Genomic DNA, 23,414 nt, shown 5'->3' on the forward strand with positions numbered 1-23,414 from the left:
AACACCATTGCTCTCATCTTTCCTGCAGCTGTAGATGAGTGACCTCACATCCCTGGAGAAACCAGACGATGGCGCGCACTCAAAGATGCTAAAGGAGAGGTGAGAAAAGGAGCCAGAGGAGAGAAGAAAACAGTGAAGGAGGCAGGGGAAGGCATGCTGTGGGAATCCTCTTTCTGTCATTTTCACACTGATTTCCTGTTGTCACTGCTCTTGTGTCCTGTCCCAGAGGAAATCCTCGATTCCTCTTCTTGCACACCCACAATTCTCATCTTCGGTTGTGTTTATTTCCCTTCCTGGTCTGCTAAATGCATCTTTCTTTTGGGTTTAATACCTGTGGTAGTTTCGTCTAAATTCATATCTGGCATTCTCAGGTTCTGTGTCAGACGAGCCAGCTTCATTTATTGAGCGCATTTCCAACAGGGAAGCTGAAGAGATATAAGCATATCCAATGTAGGGGTGAAAAGAAAAAGGGAAAAGGGTTGACATTGATTATTACATGTGTATGCTAAATCTGACCTTTCTGTTTATAAAATCCATCTCACGTTTACTGATCAGATGAGCTGTCCATGCTTGAACAAGTGACTGGTCTGATAGCATCAGCACAGCATCTCTTCTCTTCACATACTTACCCTTATTTTTCATTTTTTGTGTTTTCCTTTCTTTTCTTCGTACTTCTCCACCTTCCTCCCCCCGGGGTCTGTCTGTGAATCTCCTCCACTCCCTCCCCTCTCGTCTGTTTTTTGAGGCTGTTGGAGGGTGGGGAGGGGGTGCCGTCTGGCTGGGTGTGCTGCCTGCGAGAGGAGCAGCAACCTTACTTTGGGTCTTTGCTGATTTCATTATTTTCATTATTGGGAGACTTCCACCATGGCAATCCCATTAGGATAAGACGGAGCCCAGCAGGAGAGGGCACGCTGCCTGGGGGTGTCAGTCTGTGTGTGTGTGTGTGTGTGTTGTGCGTGTCCCACAGGATAAAACACAGCACTTAAGCATGGCTGTATTTAGCCAAATTGCCAGGGGTTTAAAATGGTAAATGTTTTAGTTTTGAAATTTGTCAGTTCAGTTCCTTCGTATAAAAGATAAACTGCTTTTGTTATTCTTTCAAATTAGCTACACAAATATGTAATAACTTAGGATTTGAATTACTGAGTTCAGTCAGACATGGTGAAGCCCAAAGTTAGCAGGCAATTTTCAGTGAGTTGACATAAATGAGCATCACTATATTTACTGTCATTTTGTTATACTGTCAGCTCACAAACAGTTAAATGATGTTTTCAAACTGAACTGGCCAAGTAAGGCTGGAACTATAAAAGTGATGCAGACAGTTTGCATGAATTTGCTATGCAGTTCTATATGAATTAATTAAAAGCAACAGTTGCCTCAAGGTGCTTTATATTGTAAGGTAAAAATCCTATAATATCAGAGAGCAACCAGATGATTTGCTATGACCAAGCACTTGGTGACAGTGGGAAGGAGAAACTCCCCATTAACAGGAAGAAAATTCCACCAGAATCATCTGCTGCGCGGAGAAAGAAAAGAGAAAAAAGGAGAGCAAAGGGAGATAGGACAAAGTACAGGCTATAGTTAAGAAAAGATGCAATTCACTGAATTGCAGTAATGCCGTATAAACGCCTGAGCTGGGGAATGAAGAGGTGAGTGGAAAAGAAGTGCTTATTAGTCTATTGCAGTGTAAACTGAGGCCTGATTTAGAATTCTTTGTAGATCTTCGTAGAGCCTATAATGTAACCTGTGATGACATTTATGCTTTTCTGGTTTATTACGTATTAATTACCATGTCATCCTGTGCCAGTGTTTTATATGCAGTACCAGCTGACAGAAAAAAAAATTGCTGGGACCTTTTTCCTTATTGGTCTATATCCAGACAGGAGAGGGACCTGATAGACAAAGGCTCTGCCTCCTACTCCGCTTTTACACACTCTAAAAGAACCACAAGTCAGCCTGTAAGCAGAGCCCTCTGTTGGGATGATGCTATCATTGAATTCTGTTCACATGAAATAATCATAAAAATACACCTATATTTATATATATCTGCATATACTATATCAAGCTCTTAATCATCATTCTATGTTCTGTCATTTCATGGTAATAGCTAATTATATATATAGTTTTTAAATTTCATTTATTTATTATATTTTTTTCAGTCTGTTCACTATGCCTTTTTTAAGATAAGAGATAAGATAAGATAGAACTTTATTAATCCCTCGGGTGGGTTCCTCTGGGAAATTCGACTTCCAAAAAAAAGCACAGCAACGACCGAAGTTACAGTTACAGAATTGTTATATATATATATACACACACACACACACACACACACACATATATAAATACAGAGACAAATATAAATAAAATATACAAAGGGGATAAATAGAATAAATAGGAATAAAAAATAAAAATACAAGTGAATGAATTGCACATTTCAAGTATTGAGTCTATTGCACTGTTGACTATTTACAAAAAGTGAGGTGAAGAGGCACTACAGCTTAGTTGTTCCCTCCTTTGTCCTCCTGTTTCCCCTCCCTCTCCCCTCCAGAGAGGAGTTAAACAGTCTGATGGCGTGTGGGACAAAGGAGTTTTTAAGTCTGTTAGTTCTTGTCTTGGGGAGAAGCAACCTGTCACTGAACAGACTCTTCTGGTTGTTAACGGCCATGTGCAGAGGATGCCTGGCATTGTCCATAATGTCCAGCAGTTTCTTTAATGTCCTTTTCTCTGTCACTGTCACCAGAGTGTCCAGCTTCATGCCGACCACAGAGCTAGCCCTCCTGATCAGTTTCTCCAGCCTGGATGAGTCCTTCTTTGCTGTGCTGCTCCCCCAGCACACCACAGCATAGAAAAGTACTCCAGCAACCACCGACTGGTAAAACATCCTCAGGAGCTTCCTGCAGATGTTAAAAGACCTCAGCCTCCTGAGGAAGTACAGTCGGCTTTGGGCTTTTTTATACAGGTGCTCTGTGTTGCATGACCAGTCCAGTTTATTGTCCACCCACAGCCCGAGGTACTTGTACTTGTTGACCACCTCCACCTCCTCCCCCTCTATCTGAACCGGCAGTGGACCTTCTCTGGACCTCCCGAAGTCCACAACCAGTTCCTTAGTCTTTGAGGTGTTGAGTTGCAGGTGGTTTGTGTGACTCCATGCGACAAAGTTCCTCACCAGACTTCTGTACTCCTCTTCCTGATCATCCCAGATACACCCCATGATGGCTGTGTCATCTGCAAACTTCTGAATATGGCATAATTCAGAGTTGTAGCAGAAGTCAGAGGTGTACAGGGTGAAGAGAAGAGGGGACAGCACAGTTCCCTGTGGTGCTCCTGTGCTGCTGACCACAGTGTCAGACGTGATGTCCTTCAGCCTGACGTACTGTGGTCTGTCGGTGAGGTAGTCGGAGATCCAAGCCACCAGGCAGGGGTCCACCTCCATCCTGTTCAGTTTTTCCTGAAGCATACAGGGCCGGATGGTATTAAAGGCACTGGAAAAGTCAAGAAACAGTATCCTGACCGTGCCTTTTCCCCCATCCAGGTGTGAGTGGGCTCTGTGTAGGAGGTACAGGATGGCATCCTCCACTCCGACACCCGCCTTGTACGCAAACTGTAGTGGGTCCTGGGCATGTTGTACCTGTGGTCGGAGGAAGTTGAGGAAGAGCCGCTCTAGAGTCTTCATAAGATGTGACGTCAGTGCCACCGGTCGGAAGTCATTCAGCTCATTGGGCCGGTTCTTTTTGGGGACCGGGGCGATGCAGGATGTCTTCCATAGGGCGGGCACTCTCCCCAGTCGCAGACTGAGGTTGAAGACTCGTTGTAGCGGCTCCCCAAGTTCAGCAGCACACGCCTTAAGCATCCTAGGACACACCTTGTCTGGGCCTGCTGCCTTTCTGGGGCGAAGCTTCCTCAGTTGCCTCCTGACCTGATCCACTGTGACACTGGGAGATGTTTGGGAGGAGGGGAGGGGGGGAGATGTCTTGCTGCTGAGAGAGGGATTGGAGGAGGGGGGTGTCATGGTGTCAGGAAGGGGGGGAAGCGAGGGAGGCAGGAGAGTGGGGAGAGGACTCTGTAGTGAAGGTGAGGGTGAGGGTGAGGGTGGGGGGGTTGGACAAAAATTACTTTTTGTGCCCTAATATACGTACGACATACATAAATTCATCAGATTTAATTTTGTGTTTTCTCTGCACGTGACTTATTTGTATGTAAACAAATCTGTAAAACAATTCTATGCAGAAGTCCGATACAGGGATACAGAGCCAAAACATTTTAGTTGCTGGAACATCTCTCAATAAAATCCAGTATTTGATTTTGAAAGATGACACATGAAGGTACCAAGTGAGAGTGAGAGCTTGTACAACTCCAGTGATTTTGTCACGCTGCATTCTTATGTAAATCACAGAGATACACAGACTTGCACATTCAAAAAATGTGTTACTGGAATCCTATAGATTGCACTTCCTACTATTATTGTGCATTTAAATGGAATGGAAGAACAAGGAAGCAAAATACTGCTGAAATGTTCAGCCATCTCTTTTGTTCCCTTGCCTTTTTACTAAGCCGTTCATATTTCAGACTTGTTTTACAAATCCATCAATCATCTGGGCATGAACTGGAGGGGGACAACAGGGGTTTTCGTCCAATGATTAGATAAAACTCTCAGTCTGTTCAATATGATGCCTAAAGAAACACTAATCAGAGTTTTCTCTTCAGTGCAAAGCAATACTTTTTGTTTTGCTTTTTCTTTAGCGGATGACTGAATTACTCCTGGCTGGCGCAGTAGCTGAGGGGTAGCTCAGTGTTTTTAATACTTCTGTGAAAACTGCAGACACTTGGCTACAATCTCTGTAAGAAGCAGTGCTTCCATCTCTATCTCTAAGTCTAAATGAGGCCCTTAAGAACCATAAGATGACAGAAAACAACACACATACTTATATGGCTTAAAGAATGGTCTGAATACATGTGACCAAGTGTAAGGCTAACGCAATGAACACAGTGAACTTTCACCTGGAGTAACACCAAAAGGTGAGGGCTATGATTTTCCTGCCATGTCTCAGATGCCTACAGTCAGGAGGAGTCCCCCCAAAACTCTCCAGTACTACTCCACTTCTACAACGATTATTTTTTAGGGGTCAATGGCTGCAGTTAACTTGCTACATCAGTAAAAGGCCTCTGATAATGATCAATCCATATTATATACAGTAGCACTGTATCTGGACTGAAACTGCTTTATTCTATTGCTTTGATCATTAATTTTTAGTTTCTAAATATAATTAATGGTAGAAATCCAGTTGATCATGTGCCTTATTGTCCAATTAGTTTCAGAAACAGTGTGCATGTTTGAATAACATACAGCTAGGTCTGCAAACATTTGGACAATGACACAAGATTTGCAGTTTTTTTCACAGAACATTACAACAGTAGACAGCCATTTTTACATGCCCATGCTCTGCCTGGCCTTTACTGGAGTCACGTCCCATTGTTGCAAGTTTACGGCTCTTTCTGCATTATTTTTGTCTTTTCTAAGTGAAGACATGCTCTACTGGGTTGAAATAGGATGACTGACTTGACCATGGACCCATTTCTTTGCCGTAAGAAACTTTGGGGTTTCACAGCAGTTACAAAATCTTGGTGTCCAAATACTTATGAACCTAACTGTAAAGTCTACTTAATGTAGAAATGAATAACTGTACTCCATAGTACTGCACAGGTTTCAAAGGGGTGTGGTGAGTTGGATCTGCTGATACATAAGATTTCTTACTACATTGTAAATTAAAACGCTGACTTCACAAATCCTATTGGGATTATTTAACAGTTGTTACCAAGAGTCTAGAAACAACTGATTACAGTCTGTGGCTCTTACAGTTTTTTAGCTTGATGTGCAAAAAAAACGAATTATTCTTCAAGTAGTTTGTATAATCTTACAAAATCTGGTCACACAATGCACTAATCTCAAAACAGGATCACTGGGACTTTACAGCTAGATAAAATGTTGCAAGTCTTGGTTAAATCAGTTGTAATGGCCTTTGGCACAAACAGACCCTTGAACGCATGACTGCAGCTTCCAAATTCTAAAATAAGTCTAACATTTCAGTGTCACTCTAAGTAAAATACATGACCTTCTTGCCATAAATTTGGTGTTAAACGAAACCTGGATCACGCAGGTTATCAGAGATGTATTTACCATTATTGCTGTGCTACTCCAGCCTTAGAAAACTTACGATTGCATGGACTTGAAAACAAGCTGATGAAAGAGGAGTAATGCATGAGGTTTTTTTTTCATTCCCGTAGGGTTAGGTAATATGTTTAACTGATACTTAATTTTGCCCAGCAAGACCTGACATCAAAAAGCTTTTATAGATGTTCCAAATCATTTGATTAATATACTGACACATTTTAATTTTATACTTAGAATTTAAACTCAGAAATGAAAGTGTCCTATGTATCATTGCTTGCTCCTCAGTCTGAGTATCACTAGAAAAACGGCTAAATTTGATTAAAACAAAAAAAAACAAACAAAAAAACCTTGCCTTCAAAAAGTTGGAACCACTCATGTTTAGAGTGTATTTTAGAGTCTTTTTGGTCCCTGTTTTGGTTTAATGTCTCAGAAAAAATGTTTGAAAACTTTTAGCTGGGTGACAACATCTATAGTCTTTGCTTTTTCACTTGGTAGCAACAGATGTTTTGTTATCTCATAGGTACCTGTATACTGATAGGCCTTCAAATTAGCAGGGAAAGCTACATTAAGGACAAATGCTAACTTACATGCTGTTGTCTGTTTACATTTTTTGCAGTACTCGGCACTGCTTTACATGTTTGATTGTACTGATTGGTTGAACTGAGAAGTTAAAGGCTAATTCACATTTTCACATTTGTCCTGCAGTGCCAGACTGTATTATATTCACACCTGACTGAGATTCAGCCAAAATGCAAAGCACCTCTAAACATTATCATTCTGAGGTGATCGCTTTTTCACATTCCCAGTGTAATTTCCACATGACACAAACAAGGTTTTTCCTTAAGCAGATAACATATGCAGATACAGATTGCATTTTAATGCCAGGTGTAAATTAAGCAGTGTATTTTGGCAAGTGCGCCATGAGGAGATACGTCATTCTTAGGTTGCAGGTTTGTTCCAACTACACCCACTAAGCAAAACTTCACTTTGCTGTGCTGCTGCTAATGACTCAGTATTGAGCATTGTGGTTTTCAAATGCATATGTTTGCGAAATATAGTGTCAACAAGGCCATCGGGGTGCAATAGATGTGGTTGCAGAAAGACTTTCTGTCCTACAGAAGTCTATGGGAAAGCTTCCTCTTTCCTGTGTCCTGTGTAAACACTTTGCTACTGAGTTTGTGGTATCAATACCGTGCAAAACATTAAGTCCATTTATACAATTTTGGTCTACATGTGAAAAAGGAGGATTATATTATATAAAAAGGAGGAAATTATTATGAGCCAATATGCTCATTGGCTACTTGTGATTTCCAAGTCATCAGCCAACGGTTTACAAATCAGATCTACAGAGAAGAGGCTGTGAAAATGCTCATCTTGAGACCTCACTTCCCAAGACAAATCAGTACCTTCAGCCATCCTTCGTGCTGCCTATGACATATGTTCTTCCACATTCTAGTTTGGCAAATCACACATTGTTTTTTAAGTCTGCTAATGTTAAAGCTTCTGTACTAGCATTGAACTTCTATGATCTCGCCAAGTTCTTCACAAAACTTGGGTAAACCCCCAGAACTATCTCAATAACTCATTGGAAAACTGAAATCTGACACTAAAATAGTCCCCTTTCTCCCTTTGACCAGCAATGGAAATAGGGTGACCTTAGCAGTTGGTTGTTTCTGGGTAAGTAGGTCCAGGATGGGCCTCAAGCAAGGCAGAGGCCCAGCCAAACAATAGGAGCCAAAGGGAAAGAGCAGTGGAGGGGGTCCTCCAACCTCTACAGCCAAAACTAGGTCTTCCATTCACTGAGTTGTTGTCCACAGACAATGGGGACGTATGGGGGTGAGGGAGAAGTGAGTCAGAACTTTAGGGCCATGTTTAGCTTGTTGGTGCCAGGCAAGCATATTTAGGTGTGTGTGTTTATGTGCTGTGCTTATTTTTAAATGACAAACCCATCTACATAAGCAAAACAGAGAGCACAGACAGAAAGAGGCCTTATAGATTAGCAGTCCCATTGTGGCTCCTCAGCAGTCTAAATATGTCTCCCCATTGGACATCTGCGCCTTACCAAAAGCAAACGGCTCGCCTCTATTCTTCTCCCACTCTTATAGCTTCTGAATGGTGATTTGATGTGTATTGTTCAGCTCTCTGGTCATGAACCATGCTCTGTGATATTTTACTCCCAAAGAGGTTTTAAAAAAAGTTGAATGGGCCCTTTAGTATCCCATTTCCATTGCTGATTACATGTCAGATGTCACGTTTTTTCCTCTGTTTTGCCCATTCTGCCTCTCGCTGGATATTAAAATGAATTATGGGTTAAGGTGCAGCTGTCACTATATGGAAGTTTTAGTTTACTTTCTTCGTTTTGCCTTTACGTTTGATGTTTAAATTTGTGAGTCTTGATTCACTTTTCGGTGAAAATTGACTTTAATGGAAAGTTATTGCTCCACTGATTAATTCAAACATTATCTTTGAGGAGGGGTGTCTGGTCTTTTTCTCTCAAAAGTCTGGGCAGAGACACTGAGCTATGTGAACAATTTCGGCAAGTCAATCGGCAACTCCCAGGCAAACACAGCCTGCCATTGTGTGCCAGTGTGATGGGAGAAACTGCGGAGAAGAAAGAAGAGGGAAAAGTTGATATGCCATACTGTGTAACTGAGAGGAGGGACAGAGCTGAACAGAGCCAGCTGCAGAGGAAAAGAAATGACTGTTTCTAATTCTTTCTTTCTTTCTTTCTTTCTTTCTTTCTTTCTTTCTTTCTTTCTTTCTGTAAGATGGCAAAGGATGAGTAGAATTTACTGATAAACAGAAAGGGGTCGAATTGCCTCCACCTTGAAGAAAATCTTTAATTCGGCCCCTCTTTTGCGGGCTGTTCTAATTGTGGTTGTATACGTGTGTGTGAAGGGGTGTGCAGAGAAGAAATGGGTAGCTATCCCCCCTTCTTAGACAAAGGCGCAGATGGCTGGCCCTTCTCAGCTTTGGGGTGGGGTGGTGCAAGCAGACGCCCGCAATGGAGCTCCATGCCCTCCCATGGAGTTCATTTCAGTTCCCCACTGAAAGAGACAGCAGACGGGGGCGGGGGGGTTGCCTATAACAAGAAGGTTTTAGAGATCCTGACCTCACCTCCTCTTCAGCACCCCAATGCCCACTCACCACTGGCCCACTAGCCTTACCACTCAATATGTCACATAGGAAGGTGGGAGGAATGCCAAAGCACAGAGGGGGGATAGGACCAGACTGAGCCAACCTGGCCATACCCAAAAAAGGGTGGTTTAAGTTAAAGAGATCAGACTGTGCTCAGTTTGGTTTAACAGAGATTAGCTATCTTAATTTTGCGCTGTAATGTAAAGGGAAAAAATGGACAAAATGAGTATAGCATATCCACTGTCCTTATCTTCAGGAAGATGGGGAGACATCTGGGCGTGCAATTTTACAAAGCAGCAACCTCCATGGCTTTAAAAAGGAAGCTGACTTGGAAGTGAAGATAACTGCTGTTCCTAGAGTGGCCACTTGAAGCTGGCTTCTAAAAGCCATATTTCGATATTAAAAGGGCTCTTGTGTTTGGCCACGAGAAGCTTCTCCAAAGATGTCAGTCATGACATTGACCCTCTCACCCTCATCAGTATCAAATCATCTGCTAAGAACCCCTGGAATTATTATTTTCTGACATCTACTATTTGGAACTTTTAGTACACATTTTAATTTTAATTCCACCTTAATTTATAACTCATTTTGCATGTACTCAAAAAAGGGCTCCAGGGCTTGTCTCAGTCATCCGTAACCCATCTTCAGTGGGTCTGCAACATAGCAGCTAGGCTGCTAACAAAAACTAGCTTGTGCTAGCAGTTCACCTGTTCACTAGCTTCCAGATCTTTTTTAAAAATGTTGTTAATAACAAATAAATGCCTAATGACCAGGCTTCTGCTGACACCTGATGTGATCAGGGTCTCTTAACTGTTCCACACTCTCAATTTTAAAATCAGTCTCAAATCCTGTTTTTGAATCCTGTTTTTGAGATTCTAATGCCTAGTCTATCATCTCAGCTGAATCTGTGGCTTGTTTTAAATGACCACAAGCTGAAAACTCATTTTTTAAAGGTTAGCATTTTCTTAACTGACCACATGTTTGACTGTTTGTCTAAATGCTTGAACATGTATTCTTATCCTTAACATGCAATTTATTCAACTGTGAAGCACTCTGTAATGTAATGCATGTTTTAAAAGATCTCTATAGTTCATTTTCCCCTTTAATAAAAAATTTATGCATGCAAGTAACTGTAACTGTTGGGCAGCTGGGTTTTTTAAACTCTTCCATGTGCAGGTCTCTCCCAGGACTGGCTCCAAGATGGAGTGCTGGTCACACCAAACCAGGTGAGGTAACACAATCCATTGGTGTTTCCTTCATAGAGGTGTTGTGAATTGCACTTTATCAAGCTACTCACCCAGGACCAGTTTGCCTTGGGAGACCACACCAGGGGAAATTGCTCCTGGGATCACATAAACCCCTCCGACATGAAAAGGTGTCGGTGTTCCAAATAGAGCTACCACTGCTAGTGTGCTGTGAGCTATTTTGCATATCCAGCTGGGAGAATGCCCCGGTGTTTACCCGGGACACATCAGAATACATCTTTCGGGCTCTCACCTGGTTTGGAAATGCCGCTGTTGTGTCACTGGAAGACCTGGAAGAGGTGATCGTGAATGGATGAATGGGATAGATGGGAAGACTTTTTGCTACATCTTACTTAGTCAGCTTTGGGCCAAGGCATGCTTGCTGCGTTGCCAGTTTTCCATTCATTATACACAGCTAAGCTAAGCTGGTTTTAGAGTCGACGTGATGCATGTGGTAAGCATCTTTTCATCTAACCCTCACAAGACAGCAAATCAGAATAATAATCAAAATGTTGACCTATTTCTTTAAAAACTGACGCCAACCTCCAGAAGAGATAACGTATCACAAAAATCAAGAGCTACACGGTTAGCTAAACACAGATAGTGACAAAGACAGAGATGAAGCGATAGAGAAAGAAAAAGGGGGACTATTTAAGCCAAAGTTATCATTCCCTCACTCTTATCTCACATACTTGTTTTATCTTTTGAAGGAGGTTGTTTTCATGTTTATTCATGTCACAGTCACCCACATTAACTTGACCCAAAGTAGGCTGCCTTGTTTTGTTCATTTAATCCACCTCAGACATCTTGTTCGGTTCACAGAGCTCTCAATCTTCCCACTCATGTTTAGGCTACACAAAAACATGTCAACATATATTGTCTACTTTCCCTAAGAGGGGTTTGATTAAGGGCAGGATTCGGTGAGAGATAATCTGCAGGTGATTATCTGTGGTAGATAGGAACGAGGAGTGGGAGGCAAATTCATAATTCCTATGTAATACACAGCACTTAGTCCCTTTGACCCAATGACCCATATCCTGCCTTGTTAAGGGGGAGCCTATATTGTGATACTGAAAGGCTTACAATGGCTTAACTGGTGAGACCTCAGGCACAGAGTGGCGCTTGTCAGCCCACTCCTGATCCAGGGGGATTTCACCACAATGTGTGCATTATAATGGATAGTGGGGTGTATGCAGGGGCTATGGCAGCTGTCCCATACACTGTACACAAAGTATAGTAGATATGTGAGTGTTAATGGAAGAAGAAGGGAGGGAGATAAGATTGTTGGCAAGTCAAGAAATTGTTTATTGGTCAAAGGATGAACCATGTTGTGTAAATGTCTGCCTGTGAGTGTGTGGTTTAAGATATTTTAAGCCATATTTAAAAGGGATGTTTGAGAGTTTAGACTTAGTTCTTAGTTTCAGATTAGAATGATTTTTAGATTAGGGTTAGAACAGGCATTGAGGTTTAGGATACAGTATGTTAACAATTATCTTCAAAAGTATAAAAATACTAGAGTATGCCTAAGTGCATGCATGCCTTTCTGATAGTCCTTTAAATCAGCTACTGAGACAAGAGTAAGACGTGCCCTTTTAGATTAAACATTTATGCATACTTAACCAGATTTCTGAGTATGTGCTATCCAGTTTGTGTCGATTCGGTATGCATTTGTGCACATGAATGTGCGCATTGCAGAGTGAGAGAGATAAAGGGTGGATTGTTTTTCAGTCTGTACGCATGAAGACATTGTGTGTATAATGGGACAAAGGACAAGAAATGCACGAGACAAGGTTTTACGTTATAGTCGTGTAGTGTGTGTAGAGTCGCCGAGTGTAGCCTGACAGCGAGAAGTCGCAGAGCCCTCGTTAGTAGCCAGTGAATGGAGGCCAGTGTGACCCGAGTAGCAGTGCGCAGAGAGGAAAACATGACAGAAACATTTTTTCCCTCACGCTTTTTACTTTTTGACAACTTACAGCAACACAACACAACACCAACAGTAGAGGAGTAGTGTTCTGTAACCAGCTGCAGCAGCTACATGTGTGTTTGTTGCTTCGTGAATGTAAATCAGACTAATTGTTTTTTTTGCAGTTAAGTGATGTGACGATGAACAGTTGCAATAACTGTAGTGCATTGTAAGCACTGCACAACAGCATGATATACCAGCAATTACACATCTTAAAGTCTGGTTAAAACAATGTAAAAGTAAACATGCAGACTCTGACTCCACTTTTAGGTCACAGCAGTGACGAGGGTGTTGGTATGAGGGTCAACATCTAAAGTGACCTGTGACTGTGCTCCACGCTGAGTTTAATGTGTGTCATAAACCGCTCGGAGTGAACAGAGCGGACGATAGGTCAGATGTGAGTTGAAAGCTTGCGCATGAGCCCACATCAAACACAGTGGTTTTTGTGTGGAGAGGTTCTAGTCTCATCGGCAAATGAAAATAATTTCCCTTGTGGGAAGCGTGAAATTGGGAAAATTCTGCCAGCAAATGTGATTACCATAATTTCTTTTTCTATTCAATACAATAGACAATGAACGTCGCACATATTAATCTAACATCTGGATGATGGTGATTAACCTTTTATCGTATGGTGGCTTTTTATTTTAGCGTAAAGTCTTCCCACGTGAAAAAAGAATCAATAAAAATAGATTTTAAATTGTAAATCTATATGTACACATAAATTAAGAATTAGACTATTGGTGTTTAATTCAAAATTTAAACTTATGTGATAAAATATGAAAGCGGCTACTCACAAGGAAATCATATTGTGAGACATACAAATATTAAAATTGACACAATAAATACAGAAATCACAAACAGTTCTTTTTTTACAGCAGCTGACCTTTAGAGTGATTTATATGCAAATGTACCAAGTACGATATTGCGTTTTTAATTTTTAAGAGCCAGACTTTTATGCCCTTCCCCTATTTCAAGCAAAACTTCAAACTCCGTTCTAGCGTGAAGATACAACTGGACAGAAGGTTTATCTTGATTCACAGTCTCCTCTGTCTGCAGTCTTTCACCTCTCTCCACCTCTCATATCTTCCCTCTGTCTGCAACACCATTTCCTCCCCTCTGCCCTTCATCCTCACCCTCCTTTTTTTCCCCTTCTTCCTTCTTGGCAGAGAGTGGTTCGCTGGGGAGTCACACTTCTGTCCCTCCTCCCTTCGATATCACCCACTGTTGCTGTTGTTGCCCTCCAAATCTCTGCTGGCAGACTACGGATGGGATGAGTGAGGCAGATAGAAAGAAATAGACTTGTACCTCTCCACTAAACTCACCTCGTCATCCCCCACTACTGTTGTTGTCACCCCTCCAAATCTCTGCTGGCAAGCTACAGACACATAGAGATAGAGAGGGGAGGTAGGAGGCAGGAGGGAGGAGAGTTGAGTCTTCTCAACAGGGGGATAGTTCTCAGGACGGCAGGAAATTGCCCATGTTGTTTTTCGGTAATCCTTTTTTAATATCAGGTTTTGGGACCAAGGGGGTGGGAGAGGGTACGAGTGCGTGAGTGTAGAGAGAGACACAATAGAGGGATCCAGGCCAGACAAAACGATTGGCGGCTCCCAGGGGGATGATATCGTGTCTGTGTGTACACACATCTCAAGTGCTGGAAATGAATAGCATTACTCTTACAAAGCTCCTTTCACAAAGTTCCAGTGAGACAAATGAGCCGTTCCTCAGCCCTGAAATGTAAAGATAAGCTGCACCGATCAGTTGGATGACTCGGTGTAATGTCAGGTGTGTCTTTTGACTTACAAAGTCACATCACTTGAGTTGAGTGCTCCTCATCTCTATGGAGGGTTTCACCATTGTTCAGCCCATTGTTTCTGCTTTATAGTCCAAGACTTTATTGGTTTAGATCGCTCTGATTCCTGTCATCAACCTGCTGAAGGCCAGCAGACAGCTCTGATTCCTGATAAAGTTTAGAAACCTGGCCAACCATAGTTAGAAACAAGCCGGTGAAAAAAGATGAAGCATTTTGCAGAAATTGTAGGTGACAGATTGCAGATATTATCCTCAGGAGCTGAATGCAAAACTATACCTAACTGTCCTAAAATGTGAACAACTACTGAAACAACATTCACCAGGTGGCCAGAAGCTGAACGTCAAACGAATGCTAATGCTGCTTTATCACTGTTACGTGTGTAAATGTGCAGATGTTTGCTCTCAGGATCACTAAAAACTTAACAGTGACAGTTTTATAACCTTTTACAGCTAGTTTCCTCTTCTTTGGTTTGTTTGTTTTTTTTTTACTCAGCTTCTAAAAACCCAAAACATTCCTCCAGATTTACTTCACTTCATACTTCAAGGCTAGATAAGTATGGGCTCATACTGATAAGGGGGAGAAGGATCTGTGCCTGCTTTCTCAGCCATTAATCAGTGTCACTTAGGGAAATCCAAGCCTCCCATTAGTGCTCCATTGTGAAGATAGTAGCTGACACAAAGGAGGAGGATCAGGCCACAAGACACAACTCACAGTAGCCTGGTTGCACCATATTGACCCTCTGCATGGAAGATGCATCCCTTTTGTAGAGCACTCTTGTTCTCCTCCCCCAGACCTTTCTCTCGACTGGGCTGTGGCACATAGAGAAAGAAGAAAGGAAAGATGGGAGAAAAAGGAGGAAAAAAAGAAAATGATGCAGTGTCTCCATTAAGGCATTGTCAGAAACATGTATATCACTGTCTTTCCAGGATGCCTTTTAACCCTGTTGTTTAGCACAGAGGTGATATATCCCTGTCGACGAACAACATGTACGCTGCACATGTTCAAATTATCTAGGAGGAGCAGTCTAATTTCTAGAATATCTGGGTATGAAAGGAGAGAAAGGGTTGAAACAGAATGTAAAAGTAAAATCTAGTAAATCTTAGTCCACACAGATCATTAGAAGATATTCCTCAAAGTTCTTGCAGGGAAAACTTTCCTTGAAGTTACATCAGAAGCTCAGAAACTTCTAGTTTAAGGAGACTTTATGTCCAAAACATATTATCAAACTACATCTGGAATATGTTTAAATCTAGGTTTAAAATGTACTTTCTTACACTAATTTCTTGGAACGATTATTAACAATCATTTGTGCTGTTTACACATAATTTGTTGTTTATGTTTCAAACATACAGTGGGGCAAAAAAGTATTTAGTCAGCCACCGATTGTGCAAGTTCCCCCACTTAAAATGATGACAGAGGTCAGTAATTTGCACCAGAGGTACACTTCAACTGTGAGAGACAGAATGTGAAAAAAAATCCATGAATTCACATGGTAGGATTTGTAAAGAATTTATTCGTACACCCCACAGAGAGCCAGCTTTAAGAAGCTCTTAACAGCTTCTGCACTATTTCTTTAAAGTGCTACTTTGGAAAATGCTTTAGATTTTAGAGAACATGTAATAAAAAAACATGTTAAAAAAATCTTTCCTTTTATTTAGAAACAATTTTCTAGATTTGGCAGTTACTTATTGTGGGAGAAAGTGCATAATTATACAAAAAAAAAATCTTGAGTCATCAAATAAAAAGGCATTTTTAAAAGATGCTGATCGTGTGATTTAAAGAGAATCTTAAACATTGTAGCTGTGATCATAGCATCATTGAAAGGCTGTCCCTCTTGGTGTAATAAGTAAGTAAAATGTAGTTATTAAGTGCTTTTCACAGACAAACAGTCACATAGTGAAAAAAGAGTCAAATGAATTAGAATATTAAGTGTATTAAGAATATTAACATAGCTGGTTAAAAAGATACAGGTATGGATAATACAATTAACAGGTAGCTTTAAAATAAATAAGTAATAATTCAATAAACTAACAGTAAGCTTTTCATTCCCAGGGCAGTAGTCCTGTCCAGCCCAGTTAAGCAGCATTTACTCCAGTCCAGCGCCCCCTCAGGGTCAGTTTGACTGTCAGACTGTCAGTATGATTGGACCTTTTCCCACTTCTGTCCAACCCAGCAGTGCAGCCCAGTTAAGTTTGGGACATTTTCGATCTCCTCATCTTAACTTATATGGCGAGGCAACACTGTACCGAGCCAAGTCGAGATCAGCACATTTCTCTTCCTTCCCGTGTCCCTGGTTTCTTGTGATAAGGATGTTATGTAATGGGTGTATGTAGTTGACAAGGGAGTATAGATCAAAATGAGTAGCCCTACGCCTTCCTTTCATTTTTTGCTGAGGATGCACAAACATTCCCTCCTCTCATCCCATTTGTAAAAGTACATCGATGTTTATCGCAATATTAACGGATAGCTGAGTGCATAGCACTGCCGCTGATCAATGTACTCAGAGGTCAGCACATGGTCAAATTAATAGAAACACTATATGCTCTTTAAAGTAACACATAATGTTCGTTTTTGGCACTGAATAAAAGTTGACTTTTAAAACATACTGATCAGAAGTCCAGCCCATGTTACTATTCCTTTAAACCTTTAACAAACAAAGAGGAAAAAGATGCTATTGATCATCGATGGAGGATTAGATTTGCAGTAGGGGCAAAATGGGAGGAGCATATAAGAGAGTATCCACTTACCCTTTTATTAAATTTTTCTTTAGCAGATAGGCTGTTAACAATAACTATCTAATGGTCCCACATCACCCTTATTCTTTCCTCCCTTCGTTGGCTTTCACTGAAATTCATAATTGATTTTAAAATTGTATTTGTAACATATGTATGACCAAGCTCTTGAATTTATTCATCTGGGGGCAAAAAAGTCATAGATTTTAAAACTATAGATTTTAGTCCTGTTCTTTATTACGTTTCAGGAAGATTGTCTCTCTTAGCATTGCTAGGATTCAGCCAAAAATAGTAATCTAATTGGCTCGCATCAGTCCAATCAGCTTCTCATTTATAGATAAAAAGCTATACAACCTTTGAGCCCCGTGTCCTCAGCACAACTGATCACCAGCTAGTGTAAAAAATGAGAGCATTTGACAGCTAATGAGTCTGAAATGGACAAATGACAAGTTAAAGGAAAAATGTGAACTTTTGACCCCTACAGTGAAGGGATCCAGTAGCAAGCATGAGAGAAGGGTTGCTGTGAATCAATACAATATTGTTGTGAGTGAGCAGCAATCTGCTGAAACACTTCTATTCACACGGCAGTGGTCACTTCCAAGATGAGTTCTTCCATCCATTATGGCGCAAAGGATCAGCGAATGGTTTGAATATTAAAATAATGTGATTCATATGCTATGGCCATCACAGTTACTATACATGAGCCCAGCTGAACGTCTGTGGGAGGGTGTAAGGTGCATTGAAGCTTCTGGGGACGTGTTCTGGTCCACAACACTTTCTCCTAGATTTTGTCATTCATCTTTATTGCTTTGTTGCTCATTCTGGAAGGAGAACCTTACTATCATAGCCAGTTCAAGTAATTCAGATCATTAGCATATCAACCACCACAGGAGCCTGCGTGTCTAACTATCAAGCCATTGTCAAGGACTCGACATTATGTCGTTGTACTCTTGGATGTTGATAATAAAAATGGCACTGGGTTTCCTGTTGGATGAGCAATAATAAAACACCAAGATAATACTCCTCAGCAGAGTTCCTTTTCTTGGTTTCCACAAACAACATTTATAATCTCCCTCCAAAGGCTCCACTGAATTGAAGATTAGGGGGCAATAAGTGAGATCCTTACTGCTTCATAGCGCAAAATGAACATAATACATCTTCAAGAGTTTGACAGAGAACCTGATCAATAACGGTGACTTCACACACACACACACACACACACTGATTTGCAATTTTAACCTACTCACCGATGGAAGTCAGTTTTATAGAGGGACCATTAGAGGACGCACTCAATCCAAAAGCTAAATAACACAGGCGCAATATAATTACAGTATAATTCATTGAGATATCTAGTAGATGCTCACTGGGTGCTTTTGCTGGAGCTCTGATTAGTTAGCTACCTCAGTTCAGTAGAGAAAAATAGATTTTATTACTTCTGTCGATAAGAGGCCATCACAGTGAATCTGTGCTTGCAGAAGGAGTTCATTAAAGGTCACAGGCATCTTAATCAGAGATGTTGGGCCATTTGCTTTAGTAGTATCGGTTTCATGCGCACAAACTTGCACACACACTTTTGAGTTATTTGTTTCTAAGGCGATTTCACCACAAGTTTGCATACATTATTAAGATAAAACTGCGCTAAAGCGATCAAATGCCAGACTGAATTTACGAACATCTCGAGCCCTGCATGTGCTTCTCTTTCCTTTTCAGCCTTTCTTGTGCGATAATTGCCTCTCTCTCTCTCTAACTTTGAAGCCATCTCACCCCCTCACTTACTTTTTGGTAAATTTTGAATTCCACCACTTTTCACAGGGTTAACATCAGAGTTAGAGATGCTTCATTACAAACTATTCCATCACTTAAACCTGGGATGAATTTTACAGCTGACCTAAAAGGCGTGCAGGAGAACACAGAGCATTACTTTCAGATCTGACCCGTCTGACTCTAGTTAGACTCTAACTCTGTCAACGCCATAAATGTAGTTTTCATCATTATTTTTTCCTGTTTGCCAGATAATGCTCTCTATTTGTATTTATTAAAGTCACCGCTACATGCTGTAACATACAGACCCTAATCTAAGACACTCCCAATCTTTCTGAATCCCATTAATTGATTAATTCTAGCATTTTGACAGATGTTTCAATATTCTATATTACAAAGATACATGAAAGAGATTTGTGGTTTCCACGGGCCAGATTTCTTAAAGCTCTGCTCCACAGCAAATTCTTCTTTCACTTCAAAAAGCTACAGGATTTAATAAAGATGTACAGCATCATCTTCATGACTGAAAGGTGTGGACACACTTATTATTGCATATTTATTTGTTGGACTTTCCCTTTCATAGCACAAAACTTTGTTTCCGGCACACAATTTAATGCCACAAAAAAGGACGCGTTACTTTAGTTGTGGGATTTGTGATAGTTGGAGCTTTCATTTAAAGTAATGAAAGAGAGAAATGTTATCAGGAATAGAACGTAACTGTGACGTGTGGGTGACTCAAAGCTGTGACTGTGACTGCAGTGCCAAAACTCTGGCTCTGTTCTGAAGCTCTTCACTCAGTCGTCACCCAGAGTGCTGATAGCTGAGTCCCTCTCTGCACCTCAATGATACAAGTATTCATAGAAACTGAGCAGAACTGAACAGAAACTGTTTCAGTTTGGGGGCTTTTTTTGTTAAATTTCTACACAGAGATTGATGGTAATGTTGTCACCACCACCACATTCATCAATATGAAAGTGTAGCCAGTAGCTTCTTAGCTTATCTTGGGGGGGAAAAAAGTCTGGAAAGAGAGGAAAACAAACTCAGCCTACCGGCTTTCTTTATCTCACTATGAACACATTATATCTTGTTTGTTCAAGAAGACCAAATGTAAACACACCAATTTGTGGTTTTGGGTGGAGGTTGTGTCCCAGACTATATCTCAAACATTTGTAGTGATTTCCTGGAGTATTGTCATTTGAGTTGAGTTAAGTTTAGCAACTGCAAGCTATAATTTAGAGCGAGTGTTGTACTTTTTATATCTGTGAGTATGCTATGGATCCCTTGCATCTGAGTGAGATAAATTTTGTGATCCCAGCAAACAGCCAAGATATACGTCTGGGCGTGGAATATATGTCCCCTAACAATCCCACTCACTGAGAGGCTGTGCACACACTTGGTGTTAACGACGGGTCTTTGAGTTAAGGCTTAGGGCATTGGTTCCCAAACTTTTTTTGCTAGGGCCCCTTTGTTTTACAAGAAAAACGCCTCTCTGTGCAAAATGGGTTTAAAAACATAAACTGCTGTGGGATACTGTTTGTCTGTGATTTAGACAGGGGGAACAAATTGTGGCAGGATCAGCCTGATGTTATTTGTATCCCGCTGTAACTTTACTGTATAAAGAGCTAACATCTCCAACATGTCAGGAGTAGTTAGTCATTACAAGAAGTGTTAAACTTGAGGGGGTAGGGACAAATAAGTATATAGTATATACTTCTGCCTACTCCTTTTCAAACAAATAATGGAATGATATTTTGTAATGATTGTGAAGGCACATGTTTGAAATGTTTGAAATAAAAAATTAACTGAACTGAACTAAAAATCAAGAATGGGGGATACTGTTTGTCCGTGATTTGGAGAGCCCAGCGCTGCTCACGACGCAGGGAAAACCAATTCTGTCAGGGAGACCTACCTCGGCACTTGTGCAGGTGAAGCCAAAGGGAAGATATGCTTCACCATATTTTCGAGTCTTTGGCTTAGAATGAAGTTGGTTTGGAAACATATTCAGCTATGCTTCATCTCCTGCTTTGCGTTTGTGCGGGAGCCCCGTGCTAGCAGTTTTTCCCTTTTCATACCGGGCCCCCCTGCAATGACCCCCCACACTTTGGGAAGCTCTGGCTTAGGGTATAAATTTAATAATAAGTTTTGGGATGGCCTCTTTCTACTTACATGAACAGAAGGAGGAAGTTCCAATTCCAGTCACTGACAAAACAGAAACTGTTTCATGAGATATTCTACTTGTTTCTTTGTTTCTTTCTTGTTCTTTCAAGTTCCTGAAAGCCATTACACAGTGTTTATTTCCAAAGCAAAACTGTTTGACACGCAAACCTCGTATCTGGAAGGACAAGAGGTTTCAACATGAAACAGTTACTACACCCTTACAAACTGTGATTAGTGAGGCTTTACTGGTAAAGACCTAGTGTTAGAGGACTTTATAACACACTTGCAGTTAAGGTTAAATGGTCTGCATTTCATGTGAAGTTCTCAGCATTCTCGTGTGGCCTCCACAAGCAAAAAAAGAGGGGGGTGGGGGCTAGACTGGAATTGGGCCAGATTTACTTGAAGACTAGGATGGGGACGGCCGCACCTGCTGTTGTTATTGTACTGTTTTCAAGACCTCTCCTTGGAGGATGCATGCAAAGTATCACAAACGTGACAACATTTGTCTCACCTTCACTCAAGTAGAGTCATAATTATGGATATAAAACTATAACAATGACATTTAATGTGAGAGAACAGACTTTACCTGCTTACATACTAAAAAAGAACCAGATTTCATTATGTATCCTCCAAGAAGATGAGGAAGAATTCAGCAAGACCAACTAGTCATCTATGATAACTACAAGTAAATATAATGAAATCATTATACCGAAGAGTGAGAAATTGGTCTTTTCTTCTTACTGTGTTTCCAAAAAAACGTGTCATTTAATTCCAATTTGGGCCACCCTGCTAAAGACAGTCATTTAATGCACATATGGAGCATTCGTATTAAGAAAAAACTGCAAAATAAGAAATTGTGATTTTTTTAATGGTTTGTCAGAAAGTTAAAATCGTCACAATTTGTTGCATACAAGAGGTATCTTGCATGAGAAAATCTAACACCAGTTTGCAAAAGCTGTGTGGCTCTGTGTGGGTGGGTGGTCCCAAGGGGTGTGCATTTGCACTCAGCCCTAACTGACCCCTTATGTTGTTTATCAGTCACTAATTCATCCCAGTGGCATCTGGGTACTACTGCAGTCTGTCGTCACTGTGAAGCTTGGAGTGGTAGGGTGTCTAGCTAGGTATATTGTGGTGGGGTGGGTGCTTGTGTGTGCATGTGTGTTTGTCAGTGCATATGGGATGGGCTGTGCTCCCAAAAAAAGGCCTATCATGGTTACCACACTCCCCTAGCAGAGCATCCATCTGGACGCAAGTAGTCTCATTGTTTTGACACTCACAGCAGGATGCAGTGTGGAGAGGAGAGGGGAAGCCCTCTTCACCTCTTTAACAGTGTTGAACATGATGTAGCAGGATGGGTCTGTGTATAATGTATGAGTGTGTGCTGGTTTACAAATTTAAAAGGATAACTGATTATTTGAAATTGAATTAAAACATTTAATTATTGAAACTACAGCAGTGGGAAGTGAGGCAGAGGGAACGAGGCTCTTCTCATTCAGATGACAAACTAAAAAAAGAGCCTGGATCAGACTTGTTCAGTCCTTTTCCTTTGTTTGTTGCAGGGTGTTTATGTTTATGTTCCCCTGTCCTTTCCTGTTATTTGAGTAAGTTGTTGATAGGGCCTTTATTTGATTTATTAGAGGAGTCATATTTATAGATTGTTTTCATTTTGGCTTTAAACTCAGCCGTGTCAGTGGAAATTCCTTTAAGAAAAAATAAACCGTTAAACACCTCCTCTCCTCTGAGCTCACGCTGTGCCGGCGCAGAGTCTCCTAGAATAACACATCATAGTCAATTTTCTACATCACTGTAATCAGTTTTACCCCATTTTCTTAACAAACACCATTTATAATGTTGTGTTGAAAGAAAAGTCAATATTCAATGAAATTCAGAGAATATATTCTCCATTACAGGGAAAAGGCATACATGTTCTACTTAGCGTCACGAGTTAAATTAGATGCATGACTATTTTTCTGGAAAAAATTTCAATGGTTTTATCACTCACACTGGTTTTCAGTAGAAGTAAAGAACAAACAATTACCTCACTCTGGAGCAACTAGATGGTGTCATCTTCACCACGAGACACACAAAAACACGCAGTGTCACGAGATCGCTCGTACAGATTTATTGTTCACAACAGGAACGTTGCCAGATAAAGTGCTGTATACTGGTTTCACATTCACTGACGCCAAGACAGGGTTACACTGGTTTTAAATGCTCTCTATGGAAGCCAGCAACATGTAAAATATAAATGATAACAGACAGAAGACGTGAGATAAAAGAAATTACGGCTCATCCGGTTTCCCTCGTCTCACTCTCGTCATACACCAAACTCACTCCCGTACTGGTGTCTTTTGTCGGGTTTCTCTGGATGCAAAGATTCAGTTCACGATGAGTCTTAGTTTTGGAGTTAGCCTGCTTGGAATAACACAACAATTTTCAT

The sequence above is a fragment of the Aulonocara sp. 'chitande type north' Nkhata Bay genome, linkage group LG6 (genome assembly GCF_057382095.1).
Source record: "Aulonocara sp. 'chitande type north' Nkhata Bay isolate Kocher_YH1m ecotype deep benthic linkage group LG6, A_spYH_male_GT1.1, whole genome shotgun sequence".
Taxonomy (NCBI): domain Eukaryota; kingdom Metazoa; phylum Chordata; class Actinopteri; order Cichliformes; family Cichlidae; genus Aulonocara; species Aulonocara sp. 'chitande type north' Nkhata Bay.